Consider the following 16,214-nt stretch of genomic DNA (forward strand, 5'->3'; position numbering starts at 1 on the left):
TCGAAATTAGACCCGGGGGTTATTTTTTTAACCCAGGGGTCAAATGTAAAACAACCCGTTTATATGATGCAATTAGACCCCCGGGTTAAAAGTTTGACCCAGGGTTAAAATTTGACCCATGGTCAAATGGTGGCATGTAAACGGGACTTTAAGAGAAAGATATTTGTAAGTAATGAAAGCTTTTTCTCAGTATTAATACAAGTTGATTCTTGTTTGATATATTAAAAAAAACACCCATAAACCCAATCTCGTCTTTTTAACCCAAAACAACTATTTAACGAAATGTTTGTAGATCAACCGCCGTTGATCAAATATGGTCCAGTCACAATTGCGAAATGCAAGAAACTTTTCAGTATTGTAATTAAACATTATTATGTTTTTAAACGATTATACATTTCGTACTACCCCAATACACTTCACCCTGTATATATACTGATTTACAAGTAATATAATGAAATTTAATATATCATCTGCCCTATGATTATCATGTATTTGAAATATTATATCTGTAACTGTAAAATGAAGATATCTAATTTGTTTGTCTGTTTGTTTGTTTGTTGTTGTTGTTTTTTGTGGGGGTTTTAGCAATTCCTCTTTTCACCATGTTAATTTTGTACATACAGTCAGATTTCTCACTTATTGCAGTGTCTGCGCTTAACCTTTCTTTTGAGTTGGCATCCGGCCAAGTGGTGACAGCACTTTCACTTGCCTAGGAAAAATTGTAGTGGGTTTCCTCTGATGACTACGTGTCAGAATTATCACATGTTTGACATCCAATAGCTGATGATTAATTAATCAATGTTCTCCAGTTGGTGTCGTTAAACAAAACAAACTTTTAACTGTCAAGCACAGTGGGTTAGTGAGAGAGAAGTAACAGAGAAGTCGGTGTAGTGGCCTTTCAATAATGTTCCGGTTTAATGCGTAGGTGCTGACGGGTTTCTCGAAAATTATCAATGTAATGGTATTTAGCGCCAAATATAGAGTTATTGTTGTCCATGTGTTAGAGCGGGAATCTTTGCCTACCCGGTGGTAGGCAGCCCTTCCGTGTTTTCGTTATTGAGTTGTCTCTGGCAGAGAATGATCACAACGTCCAAATATCCGTCTAGCTCTTGAACGGCAGGGTACTCGGGTTAACCTAGTGGGCGGGACGTATCCCAGTGGTACAGCGCTCGCTTGATGCGCGATCAGTGTGGGATCGATCCCCGTCGGTGGGCCCATTGGGATATTTCTCACTCCAGCCAGTGCACCTCGACTGGTATATTAAAGGCTGTGGTATGTACTATCCTGTCTGGGATGATGCATATAAAAGATCCCTTGCTGCTAATCAAAAAGAGTAGCCCATGTGGTTCTTAACCATATGTCTGACGCGATATAACCGTAAATAAAATGTGTTGAGTGCGTCGTTAAATAAAACATTTCCTGCCTTAACGATTAACTCAACACATCTTATGTACGGTTATATGGCATCAGGTTAACTGAGCTGTTAAATATGGCTTTGAGTCTTAGTCGGTGTCAGGGTGCGAACCTAGTACCTGCCACTCTGCCCGCCCCGGACCTACGGCCGTGTGTTTTCCTTGATTTGTCTCTGTCTCTGTCTCCGTTTACGTATCTATCTACCCATCCGTCCACCCACTCCTCCATCCACCCACCCACCCACCCACCTATCCACACACCCATCCATCTGCTGAGCCAGTCAGCTAATATAATATGCATGTATACATGTGTATGTCCTAGTTAAAAAACCGACATACAAACAATATATATATTGTATACATATACATCTATTTACTTGTATGTATGTGTGGGCGTGTGTGTGCGCGCACGCGCGCGCTTTTGCGCTCGTGTGTGTGTGTGTGTGTATTGTATATGTATTGATGTATGAATATATATTGACTGTTACATACATAGATATTAACGCACTGGAGGATAATTAAATCCTTTCTGGCCTCACAAATTGTCCCATGTCGTTGCTGGGACTCGAACCTATGGCACCGAATCGCCCGCAAATTGCAGACTTGCAACGATACCTTCTAATATATATACATTTAAACATACTATATACATGTACGTACGTACGTACCTGTCATACCATACCACACATACTGCAGGAAGAAACCCGTCAACAACTACGTATATAACCAGGACATTATTGAAAAGTGCTGCTGTCGGGTTTCTTCCTGTGGTATGTGTATTAGTGGTTAATATGTGAAACATTTGTTATCAGGGAGCTCGAAAATTATCGATATAACATTATTTAACATAAAACATAGCATTGTTGTTGTATTGGAGCAGAAATCTTTGACTACCGTTTGGTAGGCAGCGATTGCGCAGAATTTATACAAGTTGGTCTCTGGTGGTTAGAGAGCGTTGATGACACAAAATGTCCGAATAATAAAAACATACTGGCCTAAGGGTCTCGAGTGGTTTATATTATATGTTTGTAAAGTGAACGACTGTTCTTGACTTTATTTCGATTCCTGAACACCATGAAATAAACCAAATATTTTAGCCATTCACCCAAAATAAATAAATAAATAAAATATATTAAAATATAAAAAATAAAAATATTAAGACTGACTGATCCGTCTACAGAACAGCCTACGTCAAGACTTGTTCCAACAGACAGAACTATTTGAAAGTGATGGATATGTGTAGAGAAATATTCAAAGACTATTGAAATGCGGTTCTAAAATATTTGACTACACAATCACAGTGTCAGTATGGTACCGTACTTGAATAACAAAATCATGAAAATGGTCAAGATTCACCTACTCGCGCAAAATAATATTATCAATACCAAGTGTCCTGGCAGCTGTAGTGTTGGTAAGTATCCGCTGAACATAATGTTTCAGCTATATTCTAAATTAAAAATAGTTTGCTATAGCTTTCATCAGGGTTAGTTAGTAGTGTAAAGCATAAATGCTGAACACAGATCGCACTATTTATATTTTACGCAATTACTGTGGTGCTCCAGTGGGGAGGGGGAATTCCAGCCAACTGCTGTTTTCCTTTTTCCGGGAAAACCACTACTGTGATTCTAGCGAACTTTTGTAGGTGAACTTTTTTGACCGGAAGTTATCGATTGGTAAAACAAAACAGCTTGTCAAGGGAGACAACTCTTTATTACTTTTGTACCTTTATCCTTTTTATTTGGAGCATCAGCTTAAATGTTTCGACATTGTCCCAATATCAATAATGAGCTGTTTAATGGTATATCGTACAAATAAATATAAAGAGACCTTGTATATGAACATAACGTACTGTAATTGTTATATATTTATCTTAAAATTTATTTAACAAGTTTATTAATTAATTTCTTTGATATCAAATAAAATTACCATTTCCCCTTTTTATATTGGTTTGAAAACCCCCCAATCCAATACGTCTTGCTTACTAGCAATAAAGCATACATGTTGTTTGTTTTAATTTGTAACCTTTGGTTGCTTTGTATTCCTGCTTTGTTTTTTGTTTTTGATTAGGTGTTTTTTTGGTGTGTTTATGTCGGGGGGTGGGACTCACCTTCTGCATCTTGTATGTATTAAACTTTTCGTTACATATTTTTGTTGTTGAAATGCATCAACCCTGATACCTTTGTGGTGACGTAAGTTAAGTGTACATACACACTAACTTAAAAGTACAATACTGTTACTTTAATTTTATAGAAAAGACAATCCATTGAACAATTTATGGAGTACTGAATTTTTTTATTGTAGAAAATTGAAAATATTACCTACACATTCAATTTCAATTTCTTTTAATATTGCGTCACCCCAAAGGTTTCGGCCTAATTGTCAGCATTTCTAAAATAATTTTTGTTCTCAATAGGCCTTTCATGTAATTTTGTATACATGAAACCATAACTGGTCATCAGTCAGGGTATGAGAACAAAAAGGTTTTTCCCCAACTACTAAGTTTTATTTTGCATTCAAGAAGAAAGACGCTTCTTCTAGTGCCACCTTGACGGACAGAAAGATAATGTATTAACTGAAAGTAGTTAAACCCAGATTCCCAATGACTTATAAAATGTGGTCAATCATCTTGGGGTCGCTGTAACCCAGCTAGATTTTCAACCATTACATTTAATAATTAATTATTTAATTATCCATACAACAATTAGTGAAACTGTTGTTCACATATACTCAGGGCTTCTAGAATGTTATAAAAAAAATCCCTTAGCCATGGATCAGTGATTTTAAAAATGTACTATCCATGATTAAAAATTAACTAGCCCCACTTTAAATATATACAATTTCACCAATAGTAATAATCAGATATGTTGTCTAAAGAGATAAGACCTTAAAAACCCCTAGATTGGGGGTGACAAGAGGGGGCAGAATATTCATATTTACAAAATAAAGACAAGGTTGTTTTCTTCCAGTAGTTATTTACTAGCCCAACACTGAATATTACTAGCCATGGGAGTGGGGCTACCATAATGTAGAAGCCCTGCATATACTTTTTTTTATATATACAGACACTGCTAAATGATATGAACTTGAAATGTAATGTTTGCAAATATATATAAAGTATCTGTAGGTGTTATAAGTTTTTAATATTTCAATAATTTAATTAAACACATCAATTATATATGTATCCTTGTACAGGAGTAAACATTTTAACCCAAATAATGAAGAATGTGATGAAATAATGAAGAATGTGATTATTCCATGGTTATGACTCCTTTCAATTCGCAGGTGTTTATTGGTCAGCTATCATTCTCACTCGTTTCGAATAGCAATACACATATATATTATGTGCAACGTATGGTACCAAGTTCACTTTATAATTGTAGCCAATGTCCTGAAATATAAAAACTATAATTAGGCATGTGACACAGGGTATGAACTTAAGGATAATTGCATTTTTAGCAATCTCCAAATATGAAAAATAAACAACCCCAAACCACTTTTAATTTAGAATGCTAAGGTAAGTACGACTCACACATTACTAAGTGGCAATGTTCAGAATGATTTGTGTCAATTAAATGAAACACCAACCCACTTCTGCAACATGATACACATCAGTGTTCAGAATGGGTTGTGTATAACATAAAACACCAAGTCACTTCTGCAACATCACATACAGCACCTGTAAATATTCTAAAAAATTTAAATAAATTAATACCCCAAAAAAACGTAATAGCAATATTATGAAAAGCAACTGAAAACACATTTTACATGTTATGTATCGAGAGGTTGATCATCTTGGGGTCGCTGTTACCCAGCTAGACTCTCAATCCATCTTTAGGTATCTCCAAATATTTAAAAAAACCGAAAAAGAAGCTTTGATCTTATAATGTTACGGTAAATACAACTTACACATTACTAAGTGGCAATGTTCAGAATGACTTGTGTCAATTAAATGAAACACCAACCCACTTCTGCAACAACATACACATCAATGTTCAGAATGGGTTGTGTATAACATAAAACACCAAGTCACTTCTGCAACATCACATACAGCACCTCTAAATATTCTAAAAAAAATTAAATAAATTAATACAAAGAAAAGTCATAGTAATAATAAGAAAAGCAACTGAACACACATTTTACACGTTATTTATCAAGAGGTTGATCATCTTGGGGTCGCTGTAACCCAGCTAGACTCACAACCCATCTTTAGCCATCTCCAAAGAAAAAAAGAAGAAAAAAAAAACAATTTGAATTTATGTTAAGTTAAGTATGACTCACACATTACTATGTAGCAATGTTCAGAATGATTTGTGTCAATTAAATGAAACACCAACCCACTTCTGCAACATGATACACATCAATGTTCAGAATGGGTTGTGTATAACATAAAACACCAAGTCACTTCTGCAACATCACATACAGCACCTCTAAATATTCTAAAAAAAAAAAAAAAAATTAATACAAAGAAAAGTCATAGTAATAATAACCCTATAATAGGGTATCAGCCACACATAGTGACTGATGTCACATCATTTAGTTCTGTCTGTAAACGGAGCCTGAAAATAGGCAACGACTAATTACAATCGGGACCCATACAACCCCAATACCCACCCTTAAACCTGTTTTCGTGATGATATTGGCTATATAGTTCCTAACTCTACCTTATAATAGGGTATCAGCCACACATAGTGACTGATGTCACATCATTTAGTTCTGTCTGTAAATGGAGCCTGAAAATAGGCAACGACTAATTACAATCGGGACCCATACAACCCCAATACCCACCCTTACTGCCCTTAAACTGGTTTTCGTGATGATATTGGCTATATAGTAGGGGTGCAACGATACGGTCAAAACCGTATTGCGATATAAGAAACTGTATTGCAATATGTATTGCAATATAGTTGATATTATTTAAATTTAATATTTATGGGTTGTTTTTGTAATGAAAACAGAAGCCATAACTTTTTAATGATCTTTATTAGTTTCAGCTGTCAGGCTAAATATTTTAGGCCATATTTTTATTTTTTAACACAATACTAGTCTACTAGAACACCGGTGTGACGGTGTCAAACTATTTATAAATTGTCACATTCGGAAATCCTTACTATCGGGCTTTTCCGAGGTTATTAGCCGAGGTATTTTGAACGATCGGCCGAAGTATTTTGAACGATCGGCCGAAGTATTCAGAGTTCAGTGAAAAACAGCAAAGTGTGATTCTCATTTGTTGGTTTATTTCTTTGAAGATGATAGCCATAGCCGTATTCCAACATAAATGAACAATGAATGATAATGTGTAAGTAACAAAACATTTATTTGTAATTATTGTTAATTGGTTATTTTCATTGGACTTTTAACACGTTTTGTTTAGAAGTTAGAACCAAGTATAACCGACCTATCACTTCGTATGCCAACAAGTAAGCCGACTACGCTTGACGTGATTGTTACATTTTCTGTCATCACCAATTAATAAAATGATGTGGTTTTTGTTTGTTTGTTTGTTTGCCTATTTCAAGTCAAATAAGATACAAGGAACAAAAATAGCGTATACAAATCGCGATACGTAAAACTGTACCGCGGTTTGTATCCAGCTGATCAATTATCGCGGTATCGCGGTATACCGGTTTATCGTTGCAGCACTACTATATAGTTCCTAACTCTACCCTATAATAGGGTATCAGCCACACATAGTGACTGATGTCACATCATTTAGTTCTGTCTGTAAATGGAGTCTGAAAATAGGCAACGACTAATTATAATCGGGACCCATACAACCCCAATACCCACCCTTACTGCCCTTAAACCGGTTTTCGTGATGATATTGGCTATATAGTTCCTAACTCTACCTTATAATAGGGTATCAGCCACACATAGTGACTGATGTCACATCATTTAGTTCTGTCAGTAAATGGAGCCTGAAAATAGGCAACGACTAATTGTAATCGGGACCCATACAACCCCAACAACCCTAACCCTTACTGCCCTTAAACCGATTTTCGTGATGATATTGGCTATATAGTTCCTAACTCTACCGTATAATAGGATATCGGCCACACATAGTGATTGATGTGACATCATTTAGTTACATAGGGATTTATGTCATACCATGCATTGATGCAATACCTGATCTGATGAAAAAGACAATTTCAGTTTCATAGACGATAGAGATAGCTTCTAAGTAACCTGAAAGGCTGAGCCTGCTGAAGTCGATTCCTAGCAGTAAACCGGGTAGGCCTCTGTATCCGTCGAACTGAGGGGATCAGTCGCGAGAAAGATCGGCTGGCATCTGAAAAAAACACAAATTTCCTCGCAACCGCGGGCCTGAACATATTAGTAGCTGTGAAAAAAGAATAGTATGATTATATACAATTTAATTTAACAAAAACAACAATATTATACTAAGTATTAAACAATGCAATGAACAAATTCTAAAGCAAAATTATTTAAAATACTTAAAGTGATGACAAATTAATATTGCAGTAATTGTTTTATATTTATATCTATCAATTTCAACCCAACGAACAAAACCAGGAAGCTAGCGAACAAAATGGCAGAGGTAAGGGGGTGAGAAGCCGGATATCGTATTAATACCCAAACTAATAACCATATTTCAGAAGTGTAATATATTAGTCGTCACTGTATTGTGGAAGAAATAATTGTTTATTGCAAAGAACTATAAAACTATTGATATAGAAAGAAAATAAAGTTATTCAAAGTGGGAACTATATTCTGGAAAGACATTACATCCGATAACCTCTTATTGTTCGCTGGCTTCACAGCGGATAGAAAAGTTCGCTAGTTTTATTTCAGTGGGAAAACCGTAGAAAACTTGTAGAGTGATGGTATTTGAGAGTCAGGTATTTGACAGTATGACATTTGATGGTATTTAACTTATTTTTAATCAAATGAAAATAGTTTTTCTGTTGGTAGAACTTTCCTTTGGCACTGTCACATATAAATACCGTACTTATAGTTGGGTTAGTGACAGTGCCAAAGTAAAGTCCTTCCATTATGTTTAATATTAACTAGGTCTCACTACACAGATGTCATCTGCCATTGAAACCCATGTGAAATTGCCCAACTTCAAATGAAGATTGCCAATAGAACGGGTTCTCGTTGACACTAACAATATACACCATTGCGAACATACATTATATACTGAACAAAAAAAGAAACTTCCGATTTGTACATATAGTATTTGTTGTGTTAAAGAATTCATTGTGTAATGAAATTATATAGGTAGTAGGCCTATTAGCCTTGAGCTGTATTATCAGGATTCATGAATTTTATCGATTATTTTTGCACTGTTAATCGTCGACAACGTGAAATTCAATTTGCAATGGCATGCATGGTTCGACATGTTCCGTGTAGTATTCGGTCAATTTGTTTTACTTGTCTTACTGACATTGGTGAAGTGAACGAAAACGCTTAAAAATTTGTAAAAAAAATTAACGTTTTTTACATTGTAGCATTTTTAGTATGACAAGAATACCCAATAATTTACGCGAACGGGCGATTGGCATGCTTGATGCTGGCATGTTGACAGAAGACGTTGCAAGGTATGTTGGGAGTTCTAGTCGAGCGATACGAAATCTACGCGTAAGATTTCGAACGACAGGAAGCACCAACAACTTGCCACATCGTGGACGTCCGCATTTTACAACGTATGGTCAAGACCGCTATATCATGAACGCGCATTTGCGCAATTGATTCCAAACTGCCACTGCTACTGCTGCTAACACACCTGGGCTTCATAATAACCGAATCAGTGGGCAAACTGTTCATAATCGTCTGCGGGAGAACGGTTTACATGCACAACGTCCTTACATCGGATGCATTTTAACGCAACGTCATCGTCTAAATCGTCTTAATTGGGCACGTGTACACACTCGTTGGATACAGCGACGCTGGAATACCATTCTTTTTTTGGATGAATCCAGATTTTCTTTACAACGTGGTGATGGCAGGGTGCACGTCTACCGTAGGAGAAATGAACGCTATGCTGACTGTTGTGTTATTGAACGAGATTGTTTCGGGGGTGGGGATTCTATCATGGTCTGGGCAGCAATTGCCCATGGTTATTATTCACCACTAGTCGTCAATGATGGCAATTTAAATGCTCAACGTTACCGCGATGACATTCCCGCTCATCACGCCATTCGTCTGTTCCATGTAATTACCTTTTATAATGATGCTACACCAGTACATTTTCATTTTGGTTTGCTAAACTTATATTTTTGGGGATAAACAGTAATTTCATGTTTTACATTATGGTCTCACTACACAGATGGAGTTATAGTTTATTAAAAAGTTTCAGGAGTAGTACTATAGAAATATAATTATGACATGTATACACTGATGCAGACCATTTGATTTTTTAATTACAATATGTACTATTCAGATAATTTGATGCACACAATTATATATACTCTTCAAAAAAAGAAACGCAAAAGGGTACAAATGGGTTATAACTCCGATTTTATGTTTCCTACCGGTTCATGCTTTGTGAATATAAGGTCATTGCATGTCCCAAACACATTCCCACGGTTACATTCGATAAAACGCAGCTACTGTACAATAAAGTTCCAAAATGTGAATATTCGCAAAAACGCAGCCACGTGCAAACCATGTCACCACTGCACGTGCGTTGTCTGCACGTGCAACATGAACACCGACAGTATAAAAGTGCAGGGTGTTCGCTTGCCTGGCCTCTGTATCTGGCCGACAGTTGACAATCCAGGACATGCCACGTCTCAGTGAACCGCAGAGAAACAATGCCATCGGCCGACTAGACGCAGGCGAATCCAGAACGGCCGTTGCCAGGGCATTCCATGTGTCCCCAAGCACCATCTCCAGACTGTGGAACCGTTACCAGCAATATGGATCAACACGTGACCTCCCTAGATCCGGTCGACCATGGGTCACTACCCCCGGGCAGGACCGCTACATCCGGGTACGCCACCTTCGGGAACGATTGACTACTGCCACCTCCACAGCCGCAGCAATACCAGGTTTGCGCAGGATATCCGACCAGACCGTACGGAACCGCCTACGTGAGGTAGGAATTCGTGCCAGACGTCCAGTTCGAGGTGTCATCTTAACACCACAACACCGTCGACTCCGACTGCAGTGGTGCCAGATTCATCGACAATGGCCTCAACTGCGATGGAGACAGGTGTGGTTCAGTGACGAGTCCCGATTTCTGCTCCGACGTCATGATGGAAGATGTCGCGTGTATAGGCGTCGTGGTGAACGTTATGCGGCAAACTGCGTGCAGGAAGTGGACAGATTCGGCGGGGGTAGTGTCATGGTGTGGGCAGCCATCTCACACACTGGCAGAACTGACCTGGTCCACGTGCAGGGCAACCTGAATGCACAGGGCTACATTGACCAGATCCTCCGGCCACACATCGTTCCAGTTATGGCCAACGCCAACGCAGTGTTCCAACATGACAACGCCAGGCCTCACACAGCACGTCTCACAACGGCTTTCCTACAGAACAACAACATTAATGTCCTTCCTTGGCCATCGATATCACCGGATTTGAACCCAATTGAGCATCTATGGGACGAGTTGGACCGACAGCGACAACCACAGCCCCAGACCCTGCCCGAGCTGGCAGCAGCCTTGCAGGCCGAGTGGGCCACCATCCCCCGGGACGTCATCCGTACTCTGGTTGCTTCAATGGGCAGGCGGTGCCAGGCAGTTGTCAACACACGCGGAGGCCACACCCGGTATTGACTCCAGATGACCTTGACCTTGGTGGTGTGTCCTATCACTTACTCACAATGGACTAGAGTGAATTGTGAACAATCCTGCAACATTTGGTAATTATCGGACTCACCATTCAATAATTAAATCAATTCTCCAAATGTTACGACAATGTGGTTTTGCGTTTCTTCTTTTGAAGAGTATATATACCTTTTCAGTGTTAGATGGTTTGATGAATGTGCAGCTAAACATATATAGGAATCAACTTGTCTTGAATTCGATTATTATGTACAACGAACATGATTAGGATAGTTGGGATAGGAAAAAAACACTGGTTCCGAGAAGGTGGTTCATGAAGTACGACCCAAGCATCTCAGGTGTGACTACTGACTTATTAAAACATTTTTTTTAAATAATAACTCGTGAAACGTGGGCCTACAATTACTTCAGTTGATAGTGTTAGTTGGGACATTGACATTCACGTGGCATTTTTAATTCAATAATTACGCAGCCAATCTCCCTCCCTCAACATTTTGTAACACACACGTCATTTAACCTACCGCTACAAGTTAAGAACAGCTCTGACGGCGTTACGTCATTGATCTAGAACGGCCCCAATGTTGTTAATAACAAAATACACAAACTCTGACAAAATCTGTCATTGCAAAGGATTTTATTCCAAACGTGGGATGCCATAATAAAGATAATTTTAAAAAACCCATAATTTTAGACACCATCATCAATGCGTAATAAGTTGTCAAGTAGACCAGCGTGTGCGTGCAGAATTCCAAGAGTAAAAATAATCTGACCACGATAGCTCTGATTGGTCAATATGCCACAGACTACTGTGCATCAAATCATGTTCCAGTCACATGGTCTGTGACTTTCTAACAAAGGAAATACAAATTAAATAGTCGGAAATGATCATTGTTTACTGTTACTATAGTGTGTACATATATACATATCTAAATAACATATGCACATTTATTAACCTCTGGCTGAAATACAAATATTTAAATGAAGTTTTATTTGATTTTTTTTTAAAGATAAAAAAGAAAAATAATAGACGTAAAAAAAATACCTAGGCTTATTCCTACATATCTATTATCATTTCTTTTCCTTTTTTTAATTATTCCGTCATTTTTTTTTTTTTTTTAAAGAAAGTATAAAATTACACGATTGCCATTTTCGGGACGTTACGTAAGCTTTGTAGGCAAACAGTTATGAACTAATCGAGACAATTTTACCGACTTCGTTGATTTCCGTAACGAGTTCATTTGTGTAGGCTACAGAAGCCTGCAGCGCTCAAAGTTCTCAACCAACTGGTCGCATATGTGACTGGATTTTTCACGAGTGCGACCAAATATTACTACCAAAGTCGCACGAGTGCGACCAAAAAAAATAACTAGTTTTGCTGGTTGGAAAGTGGCCACTGCATTGACGCATACTATGAAATTCGTAGTCTTAAGTTATAGCCAAGTGACCCAACGTTTTGTTAATCTGCACGTGATTCACAACAGAATTTGGTGACGTCATCAATTCTGAGAAAAATAGCACCCTTTGGCCTACTGCGCTAAGGCTGAAAAGAAACAGCTTTCGCTGAACATATTTTTTAAGCAGTAAGTTTAAAATTTGAGATGTACCTTAAATAGGATATCAACTCGGTTTGAACAAAATTATAATTATGTATACTGATTTAAGCAGTAATATTAGGATTCTCGTCTGATGACGGTTAATAATAACTGGAAACAAAATAACGCCAAACGACTACAAAATCACGGTAACGCGGTTCAAGACGTTTCTTACAAATAGGCCATATTTTCTACGTGGCTCCATTTGCAAGTCGACTTTTAAACACGTTCACGATTTTAAAGACCTTTAGTTTAAAAGCAAGTGTAAAACAATGCACGTGGCATTGTTACATTTACTTTAATTTTAACGCAAAACCTGAATTGTAATGTCTACATACGATCTGGAAAGTTCTGACCCAGATACGTGTACTTTTCATCGATTGGCGACTGATGATTGGCCAATATTTATAATTCGGCATCATGTGACCGTCGTAGAAGGTGAAGGAGAGAACTGTTACAGTTACCGTCATTCTGATGGTCATGGAAGCTTTGTTGTTAATAAACTTGTATTTACTCTATTGTTTCAATTGTGATGTTTTATATCATTAATATCAAAGAATATATTAGCTATTAAGAAGTACTGGTAGAACTATAATCATTACATTCTTCTATAGCTTGCAATTAACTACTATAGTATTCATTGATGATCTGGGGAGTCGGAGTTGGAAGCCTGTGGGGGTGGTGGGGACATGTTTTGGTCCCCCCATAATTTGTTTACAAATAGGTTGTTTTTTTCATCTATATTATGGATTACATGTTTAATTTTCACTCAAAATTGCTCTCTTTACCAGTTTCAAAAATCTCTCACTCGGAAACACTCCTCCCTCAGTGGCGTAGGAAGATGCGAAAAAGTGTGTGTGTGAGGGGGGGGGGCACTTTTATATTTACACACTTTTACACTATTATAAAGCAAACAAAAAGCAAAATATCTGAAAAGTGAGGGGCACATGCCCCCTCCCCCCCCCCCCCCCCCCCCCCCCCCCAGCTTCCTACGCCAGTGCCCCTGTCTGCATTTTGTACATGATGACCACCACCCCTCTTCCAGGAACGTAAAAATTATGTACTTTATGGATGCCCCTATGAATATTCATCAGTGCTGCAAACTTATTCCCCAGTGCTCCTAAAATATGTAACTGTGCGCCTAAAATTAGAATGTTAGGAACACAGTGCTCCTAAAACATTTTTCAAACTTTAAGCCCTGAGCCACTATTTAATTCAATCCCATTTCTCTTTTTGTCATAACTATATGAACAGTATAAATGAGTTATCCTTATCAGACGTTGTGATCTATTGCCTTACAAAAGTGGACTGTTTCTAATTAATAATAAATTAAATAGGCAAAGAATTTTGATCAGATTGGTACGTCTTCGAAGATGTCTATTAAACCTGTGTTTTCCAATTTGTATAGCAAAGATAAGTACCAGTCATATATTAAAATCTTGCATGGACGCTACCATTCTCATAAAAAAAAATTCTGGTATTATTAAACATATCTTTCTAAAAGCTACATACGGTAAATAGTGGCAATCAATATACAAAATTATTTTACGTGCGCTGTTTGTTAAGTGTAACGTGCGTTATTTTTCACACTCGCCAGATTGAAATTACGTGCGCTGTATGAGCGCGATCGCACCCACGCACCTTAAAAAGCAAGGTCTGCCATATACCCGTAAATAAAATGTGTTGAGTGCGTCGTTAAATAAAACTATTCCTTCCTTCCTGGTACTAGTTTATAACAATATGTAAGTTTATTACCATAGTTTGTCTCGAGAATAATGAAACTAAAGGTTTGTGGCATCAGATTTAGGAAAAATATTGTATTTTAGACCGAGTACAGTGATAGATATAAGAAAAAATTTATCCATGACTTTTTGGCAGGGTTCCATGTCTGATTGGATTTGGAAAAAAGTTAAATTTGTAAATCATACTTGGGAATATGTTTTCAGGCCACTGAATGATGCAGTTTGGGGATCCTTGTTCTGTTAACGGTGCATAAACAGACATTTTCAAACACTCAGTTGGATGTCAAACATTTGGTAATTTTTTGACATATAGTCTTAGAGAGGAAACCTGCTACATTTTTCCATTAGTAGCAAGGGATCTTTTATTTGCATCATCCCACAGACAGGATTGCACGTACCACAGCTTTGATATACCAGTCGTAGTGCACTGGCTGGAACGAGAAAAGCCCAGTGGGCCCACCGACAGGGATAAATTCCAGACCGAACGCGCATCCGGCAAGCACTTTACCACTGGAATATGTCATGCCCCACCGAATAAACATTACATACATATATATGTGTTGGTCTTTATTAAGACCATTGGTTCCAAATCATCTGTTATCGGATGCATTTTGTGGACGACAAATAGATGCAATAAATGGACCGTTAACATGTATATGTGTCACAAGCTTTAGAAGACAAATTTATGCTTTGAGCAAAATGTATTTTCACTCGAGCTTTTACCTTAATTGGCATAAATTTGTTTTTTTAATGTAATTTTCTGAATTGCAAGGGCCACATTATAATATTTTAAAATGATTTCATTGTGGTGAGATGCACGGAAGAAAATTATTCTCAAAATATGTTAATTTTGTAGGTATTGAAATGAGAAATATGTAACATCACGTTAGTTATTGTTACTCATAGTTCAGTTCAATTTGCTGGTCAAATTACAAAACAAAAATTCAACGAGTTTTACTAAATAAACTGATATATAACTGAAGCTCTACTGACACCATGCATAAATGAATTTTGAACTTTGAGTAACTGTAAATTACGCTACGTCACGTAAGTTACACATTTATTCTTTCAATTTCTACAAAAGTTGTCATATTATGTGAATAATTTTCTAGTGTGCACTTCAACACAATTAATTTATTTAAGAAATATAATGGCTGTATTAAATTTTGTACCGTAGTAAAAAATAATAATAATAATTTGTACCATTTGTGTCACGTACATGTACATGTAAGTTACATATTTTAGACTGGTCTCATAAGTACAGCAGTTATATGTATGCATCATCATGTTACGATTTTACCAACTCATTCATGATTAATCAACAAAAGGATATTTTTCTGTTCTAAATTGTTTTAGTTATACCAGTTTAACTAAACCACATACCAAAGTGTTTTAGCTATGCTGGTTTAGCTATTCCGGTATATAGTGAAAAGATTGTGGTCCCACTTACTGTTTAAATTGTTTTAGTTATACCAGTTTAACTAAACCACATACCAAAGTGTTTTAGCTATGCCGGTTTAGCTATTCCGGTATATAGTGAAAAGATTGTGGTCCCACTTACTTTTTGAATTGTTTTAGTTATACCAGTTTAACTAAAGCACATACCAAAGTGTTTTAGCTATGCTGGTTTAGCTATTCCAGTATATAGTAAAAAGATTGTGGTCCCATTTACATTTTAAACAGGTTTAGTTAAACTAGTTTAAAGTGTAAATGTGAA

General features: G+C 37.1%; 1 protein-coding gene across 4 annotated transcripts in view; it reads left to right on the top strand.

Annotated features, from left to right (window-relative positions):
• Positions 1 to 8,210: 8,210 nt before the first annotated feature.
• The window catches only part of LOC121387437 (caspase-8-like), a 109,971-nt gene continuing 101,967 nt past the window's right edge, over positions 8,211 to 16,214 (top strand). For 3 of the 4 annotated variants that reach the window (XM_041518553.1, XM_041518551.1, XM_041518554.1), the window contains exon 1: positions 8,211 to 8,269. The gene's annotated coding sequence lies outside the window, so the exon portion shown is untranslated. Of the gene's footprint in view, positions 8,295 to 16,214 lie in introns of all 4 variants that reach the window. The other variant, XM_041518552.1, reaches the window with a different exon arrangement.

This window comes from Gigantopelta aegis, chromosome 13, assembly GCF_016097555.1.
Source record: "Gigantopelta aegis isolate Gae_Host chromosome 13, Gae_host_genome, whole genome shotgun sequence".
Classification (NCBI taxonomy): domain Eukaryota; kingdom Metazoa; phylum Mollusca; class Gastropoda; order Neomphalida; family Peltospiridae; genus Gigantopelta; species Gigantopelta aegis.